The following is an 8480-nucleotide window of genomic DNA, read 5'->3' on the forward strand; positions in this document are numbered from 1 at the left end:
CAGGCGAGCGGTTCGGTGAGTTTGTTGCGGTCCGTAGTGATACGTGATCCGTATTAACCACAAATGGTCTCCTTTAAATCCAACGCGGAAAAGATAGTTGACTTTCCCACGGAGTTCAACAAAATATCTTTCCGCAGGATTAGTGTTTGCGCCGGTATGGTCGTCGTGTTCAGCTTATTGTAAGCGTGAACCAGGCGCCATCTACAAAAGATCGGGCTGCAGTGAGGCGACTTGCTCTCACGTACATGTCCCGCTTGTCGAGGACTCGTCGATAATCGACTTGTTCTTTTGACAACGGCCATTGCCTGGTCACACAATACTTGGTGCCAGGATCCAAATCAATTTCGTGCCTGATGCTCTATCTGTTCGTAGGCGGCCCGGCACTTCTTCTGGGATACATCGCGATGTTTCCACAGAACCTCAAAGAACGGACTGTCTCTTAAGGCATCCCAGCCTTGAGCAGCGAACCGTTTCTTTTTGTCCATTTCTAGGACGCTCTCGCCCATTGTGGACGACGAGCAACAGTCCACCAAGATCACTTCTGGAACTGGTGTGACTATTTCGTGAATCTATCCTTCCTTTGATTCGGCAGAGAACAGATCCCACGACATCTCCGGGAGATTTACTATCTCCTCGGCAGATTTACTATCTCCTCGGCAGATGTAAAGACTTGTCGAAGCACCTCAACTGAGGATGCCTCCGCATTTTTGTCTTTGACGACATCGAACACCTTGTTCGAAGGCCCGTCCTCTTTAATAGGAACTGATCCAAAGGTCACTCGTTTAGACGTGCCTCGATGTCGTTATCTATCCGGTATTCGTTCATCGAGACACCACGACCATTAAGTGGGAAGCGGGTGCCGTTGCTCTCCTGGTAAACGCACCCCTTCCAACCGCACCAGGCTCTAGGCACTGTGCCGATTCATGCGACGCTTGTCTTCCTGTCAGCTCGCTGTCTACTGCCACAGGCTCTCGGCTCTGTGACGGAATATGGGACACATGACTATTTGTCATTGCCCTTCTCACTAACCCAGTCTCCGCGAGCTGGGTAAAAGTTCATGATGTTTGACATCCTGTCAACGCACCCTTAACTGTGGTCACTCGGCATCAGTTGCATAAGCTTCTCGCAGGAGCACATCCTTTCTGATGTCCCGCATAGAGTACGCAACTGCGCGTGCACGCCAGTCTATCCCTATGGTTGGTATTGTGCCAACCATGACATGCTTAGGAATAGGTCATACGGACTCTCCATACCTAGCTCTGTAAATTTCTCTTTACAAGTGAAGGCGATTTCTACCTGAACTCTCTCAGACTTAACAAGCGCGCCGTTCGCTAAACGAATCGTCGCCTCTTCTCGCTTGCCATCCTGGCAAAGCGACTCAAACATCGCCGGTCCCTTTCTTAGAGCCGCGAGTTTTTCAAAATTTTGTGATGCACCCGAATCCACTAGGAGGGTCATCACCTGGTCATTGCCTCTTACATGAGCGCTATAGACCAGCAGGGTTGAGGTCCGAAATTTCGACACCTCAGGGACTGTGCTAACTATTTGTTTGACAACTCTCAACTTAGGGGTAGCTTTAGCGTCTGCGTCAGTAGGGCATCCCGCCCCTACTACGCTCCTGCATTTCGCGACCCCTCAGTGGTCGATGCAGAACTCATGCGTCTCGCACGCTGGTTCTTGCCATCGCCCTTTGGGAACTGAGTCCTCTTGCTGGGCATCTTTGCCCCAGCAGGGACCCTGGCATAGCAGCGAGCCATCATATGACCACGCTTGCCGCATTTATAACAGACAACGTCGGCATTGCACAACTCCATGGGAGTGACATCTGACCTCTCGGCCGACGGCTTATACCAAGCTGTCGCCGAGGCACTGTAGGATCGCTCCTCAACCAAGGCAATTTGAATTGCCTCGTCCGTCGTCGACTGCATCTTTCCGAAAAGGTCCTTTCGCGATGGGCCATGCCGTAGTCCGTTCATAAACGTGGGCACCTTAATGTGCTCCAAAATCGGATCTACGGTAATGGACGCCGACAGCAAGCGCATCTGTTGCACATACTCTTGCAGAGATTGCTTCACCTGTCGCGCTCCAAAGAAGCGCGCCTGAAGCAACACTTCTTTGTTCGGCGGCTGGTACATCGCGCGAATCTTTTCCTTAAAGATCGCCCATGTAAGAACGCCTTAACGTCCGCTATAAGCGCCGAATAAGCCCACTCTGAGGTCTTACCGCGCAAGTGCGACATGGCGTAAGACACCATCGTGCTGTCGTCCTCGATGAGCTGCTCGACTTCGCATTGATCCATGGCTAACAGCCAGTGGGCAATCGTGTGCGCTGCAGCTCCATCAAACTTGGGCGGGTCCATCCGAATGGGTCTCGGCGGATGCGGCTGGGCAGAGAGCATCTCAACAGTCCTGTTGAGAGCCTCTCTCCGGGCCTACCCACGACTCAGCTCATCCTGAGTCTGATTGACGGACCCCGCCGCAGCATGGTTCCGTGCTTCGGAAGCGGCTCTCCTCTCCGAGCACGAATGCCACAAACTGCTCCAACTGAGCAACATACTGCACTACCAGAGTCGATCACGGTTTCGGGCTGTGCCCGGGTCTTTATCGACACGGTTATTTAAACTCCACGGGTTACCCCGTGAACTGGTATCGAATAGAAATCCACGGCTTACGTCGGATTTTTGGCAATTCGTGTTCCGATCTCTCGAAACACTGCTGACTACGTCAACTTCTGATCATCCAGAGACAGATGGTCAGACGGAACGCGTAAATCGCGTCCTCGAAGAGATTTTTCGAGGTTACGTCCAATCGTATACGAATTGGACCGAGTTTTAACCGATGGTCTAATTCGCCATCAATAATTCGTGCATGTTTATACAAAGCATACACCGTTCTTCGTGAATGGCTTACGCCATCCACGAATATCCACCCAATTAGAAGGATCCTCTGGTTTAAGGGGCGGGGACTCGCACGAGCAAAATCATAACTGGCTCAAGTTCATCACGCGTCGAAGTAACCAACGACGCGAATGATGTCGATGTCGAAGTCATCGACATCGAAGATGAGAAAAATATCATGGCAGTGCGCACAAAGCACTGAAAAAGACAAAACAAATGAGTCAGCAGAGGAATTTCTGCTGGCTCGAGAATCAGTAATCCGTTACGTATCGGATTCCATTGCTAACGCAGTAAACCGTCAGAAACGGAACGCAGACAAACATGGAAGAGCAAACATTCTTTCATTAAAAATTAATGACCTAGTACTACTCTCTACGGTAAACTTACCTGAGCGATTAGTCACTAATGTGGGTAGCAGTAAACTTCTATCCAAGTTCATTGGTCCTTTCCGTGTACTGCATCGCAGAGGCAATAAGTACACAATAGAATTGCCACTTAGGATGCGAACGCATCCTACGTATTACGTTGGTCGGCTCCGCCCGTACCATCTGTACGGGGTTTCTTCCGTGGACGTATCTGACCACCCTTTTCAAGAATCCCTAAAAGATTCTTGTGGTCACGAACCAGATTCTAATACTGAATCTGGAGGTTCTCATACTGGATCTGGAGATTCTCATGTCGGGTCCGAAGATCCTCGAAACCGCGATGAGCTGACGACAGCTCATCGCGAACAGCATTATATTTCTGTTCGTACTCAAACATGGAGTACGGACTCTTCGAACGGTCTTCCAACCGTTCGATATGATGGGCCTGCTCCGTCTGCTCTAACGAGAGACGCTTACCACGGTTGTTATCAAGTCCATCCTCCAAATCATGTAGGAAGCGATCGAGTTTGTCGATCTTCGACTCTAGATCCGACACATGAGTCATATCTAATTTTCCCTCCTCTACCACAACCATTGTTGGATTCTCATGGTGGTCAACGTTTCCTTGTGGAACGTATCCAAGATCAGCTTGATGTGAAGGGGCAGCGAACGAGTTATCTTGTTCGCTGGCGCGGTTATCCGCCTTCACATGACAGCTGGGAGCCTCGTTCCCGGCTGGTTGTTGACGTTGAGGGCCTCTCCGTCAGTATGACAAGACCCATCCAATGGATCAGAAGGTTCATCGAAAACACGCGCCCCTGGCGCCTGTAAATCGATTGCAAAACGTCATTCGCATCGCGCATCTCGATAGAGAGGCGAGCCCTTCCCCAGGGCGAAGAAAGGAAATAGACATCCCCTTTTACTCGCTTCGCGATGTCAACACAACAAGGACAGGGATCACCCCGCGTAAGGCATGAAAGTCTTGCCTCACGTGACAACCGATGCAATTTATACCTTGCACCGGTTGGAGTTCGCTTCTCAAACTTTACGCGAATCGCGTTAAGTCTTCGAAGCCAGTCTTCGCGTCCAATGTCTTTGACATTGCGAATGAACGCGCTCCAGGCTTTTATAAGCGAGACTTTATCTCGCTTATTGTTCGCACTATACCATCGATGCTTAAATAAAGCATCGAGATAAAAATCTTTCTCAGCGCAAAAGTTCTTCGCGCTGGGATCAAGGCCATGTAGCTTTGTCGCATAAATGAGGGATTTTTATTGTGAGGAGTAGTCTCTCCAGACAAGCTATTAATTAGCTGTTCGGGCAAAAGCCACGGCTTCTTTTCATGGGCAAGACTAATCATTCTAGTGTCTACGATCCCCTGAGAGCAGGGCTACCACAAGAACTTTTATACGATGGCTTACACCATAGTATCACTACACACAGAAATATGTGCGGGTGACGGCACGGGAGACGGTGCTTGTGATGAGGGATCATCCTCATCGTCGGAACCGAACATGCTGTAGTGAATTTTACCAGCACGTCTTCTCGAATGAGTGCCCTCATTCGAAGGCTCATAGTCAGCCGCCTGACGATGATCAGGCGACTGTTCTGTTCTCCCCGAGTCGGCCATTTTGACCGACTGCATTCGTAGTCGACCTCCAAAGAGGGGTCGCATTCATGTGGTGTATCACCTCGTGCACCCGCAACGTTTTGAATTGCGGGAGAAGATGACAAGAGACAATAATGCGTCGCCCGCGGCTGCATGAACCGCAGCCGAAGTCGCTGCACTATTCGCATACCGCATGGACTTGTTAACCATGCGATAGAAATAAAAATGATGAATCTGACCAATCAACATCGTTTTTGATAAAGTGGTCTTAGAGTGACTACTCTTCCCAATGACAGTTAGAGTGATTGTCTTTTAAGGGAGGGGGGATGCAGCGGGGTGAATCGTTACATGAAATTAACACTTAAAGGTTTTTTATTAATATATTATCTGAAAGGTAGATAATATTAAAAGGATATTACTTTACATGGTAATATTCGTAAAGCTTTTCCATTGGTAGATATAGGCCATTATATCTACTTTCTCTGCGGTCCCGTCAGCGCTGAACGCGCGCGAAGAGAAAGACAGACAAGACTTTATCACATGTTTTGTATTAATTTATAATTAAATTAGTATTAAGTAGATAGACAAGATGAAATTAATTATATTAATACAGTTTTTAATTAATCGTCTTTGAAGCAAGTGTTTTAAAGAGAGTCTTCCTCTGCACACGTGAAGTGACGTGAGGCACCCCTCGCACTGAAGCAGTGCGAAGTGAACTTGTGCAGAATCGGTACAAGTCGGCAGTGCCCCGTTACAGCTTCAGCATTACGAGACGTTTTGAATTGTTTGTGCGCGGTGCAAACCGCGGCATGTTGGGGGTCCATCACTAGTTTGCTCTCAACGGCGTTATTAGTGGTCTTCATGGATGCAAAGGTTTCATGCGCTTCAAGCAGAAAAGTGTCCACCTCTTGGCTTGTTTGTGCATCACAATAGAAGCAAGTGCTGGATTGGGGTAGCTCGTTACAGAATTATTATTACCTATAAGAGGAACAATAAAGAATAATAAAAATATTATTTTCAAAAATTGTAGCGGAGTTTCCTCGCTCCTAAAGTCAGAGGAAGACTTTTAGACTCAGAGAGTCTCTTAGTTCTATAGAACTAATGGGTTTAACAACTCAGGGAGTCCTACAAGCCATCAAGCTCAATGAGTCCTAGTTCAAAGGATTTAGGGGTTCGTAGAACCAAGTAACAACTAGAACCCAAGAGTATATACCTTAGAAAGGCTTGTATCTCTTACAGATTAAATGCGCAAGCCTTAGGATGGCACCAAAAGGGAACTGCGCTTTATTTAATTATTAAATCCAAAACCTTACCCTAGCTAATTTAAATTAGATTTCGGCCGCCAGATTTATGTCTGGCGGCGACCACATTTGTTACCCATAATAAATGGGATTTAAGTAATTAACTATTTTAGAATAGGATAAAAGGGCATCTTAACCAAAAGGTAAATTAACCACAACGACAGTTCTCCAACCGATGTGTGCCCCATTACACCCTCCGCCATCAGACTGTTGACACCGTGACAACAGTCACTTCATAACCTCTTTGAGGTTGGAACCTTAACAGCCAACCGTTTGGTTGTGTTTTGCTTTCCTTTGTCTCATGACAATCAAGCGTGAGTCACGGACTCTTGGCACCTTCCTCGACGATGAGGGAATGGTGGACTTTGAAAGTCACACTCCATCAGAGGATGAGAAACAAGAGCGTCGCTCTTACACGCCTTCTCCTTCCGATGAACGTCGGCGAGCCCCGAATCCGTTTCGAGAACGTGGTGCCGCTGATGTCTTAACTACATTTAGCAGGACACAGGACCTGAGTCCAACATCATTGCGAACCGCCCGATGAAGAGCAAGAGCGGGCAATCCTCATAGAGGAACAAGCTCGTCGTCGAGCTGCCGAGATAGTGAAAGCTTAAGCTCATAGTGAATATAGATCATGCCGCTTAAGCGGAAGAGCTTCTCTAAGAGATCGCGGGTCACAGCTTTGCCATCTGGACCTCTGGTGACCCGGCGAGGAAGCCGGAGGAGATCGCTGCTCGCCACGCTCTTCATGAGCGATACCTTACGCCAAAGATAATGGCGCGAGGTCAGTATCTGACGCATTTACGTGATCAAGCCCGTGGGGCTTCGGTGATCTCAATGAGGAAAATGCCAATCGTTTTGTTTCTAAACGAAACAAGAAGTGAAAACGAAGTCTCATTTGAGAACTGGGTCGATCTGGCCCGCCGCCTCCGCAATATTTGAAATATCAGCGAGTCTGCGGATGTGGCTAATGTTCGTTTGGAACGGAAGCTCCGCTTCGATTTCGCCAAGCTTAAGGCCAAAGGCCAGTTACGTTCGGCATTTATGCCACAAAAAAAACGAAGAAAAGTTTAGCCGATATTTCAGTGCTTCGGTTGACCGTGCAACCATGGACCGAAGCCGCACTGTGGCTATAGATCCACCTAATCCCACTTCAATGGTGGGAAGCGTCGTTTGACGCGAGTTGACCCTGAGCTTGGCGCTCAAATACGTCAACGGCGTACGGGCAATCTTGCCGAAGAGGTACTTCAAACTCCCAAGAGTTTTCAGAAGAGGGGTACGCCAGCCACTTTACAATATACTGGTATTGGCCTTAGGACGACGTCGCTTTAAAAATTTCTTCACGTGAAACTGAAGGTTCGCTCGCGCATCAAGCAGCGCGGGAGGGGGACGAAATCTCGACGGAAACATTTTATGCACTAAAGCGCGAGGTGCAACTCTTCGTGGGAGCCTTGCTCTGGTTGAGAGCTCTTTTGAGGCGGTTCAGAATCGTCGTCCGATGCTGGAGCGTCATCAACCTTGTTTAGAGGCCAGCTGGACATCCTGGTGAGGATGCAGCAATCTGTGGCACGACCTCCTGTCTCGGCGCAAGCGCTTTTAAGACCACGTGGGAAAAGTCCCGATATGGCTTATGCAAGCCAACGTAGAACATTGGGAGCTTGCTAAAAAGTTTAACGTGTAAGTAAGGCCCTTCTTGGCCACGACCGTAAACGTCCAATAAAGCGCGGGCGCAATTTGGTCTAGAAGACCGCGAAAATCAAGTTAGAAGGTATATTTTTAGCGTTTAATAAAATCGGTTTCCGACCACACAAGAATAAATACAGCTTCTGCCTTTGGCATCTGCTTGTTCTTGTTTGTCTTGGCTATCAGCCATCGTGTCCCGTACATGTCTTAAGACACTAAATCGCGTTGCGAGAAACTCGCTTACTTATTTCCAAACGGCAACAGGGCTGATATCAGCAAGCCTATCGGCTAATTATCCCACCACCAAGACCAGAACCAAGTAGTGGTATAGTTAAAGGAACGCGTGGGTGGTTGAGACCGTTGGCATAGAACGGAAAAATTGCTGTAACATAATATTTGATAATCACTAGTACCAACAGAATAAAATATAATTTCTATATTCAATTAATTTTTCGGTTCCTCTATGTAATAAACCTATGTGAGAATCGGCTTTTTGAACTACTTCCCCGTTTAACTCCAATATAAGTCTTAGAACTCCATGAGCCGCTGGATGTTGAGGACCAAAATTTATCAAACTTTTTTTTATTTTTTTTAATGGCATTATTTTATTTAATTTTTTTTCAAAA

This window comes from Bremia lactucae (assembly GCF_004359215.1).
Source record: "Bremia lactucae strain SF5 chromosome Unknown BlacSF5_NotPlaced_182_SHOA01000115.1_669280bp, whole genome shotgun sequence".
NCBI classification, from domain to species: domain Eukaryota; phylum Oomycota; class Peronosporomycetes; order Peronosporales; family Peronosporaceae; genus Bremia; species Bremia lactucae.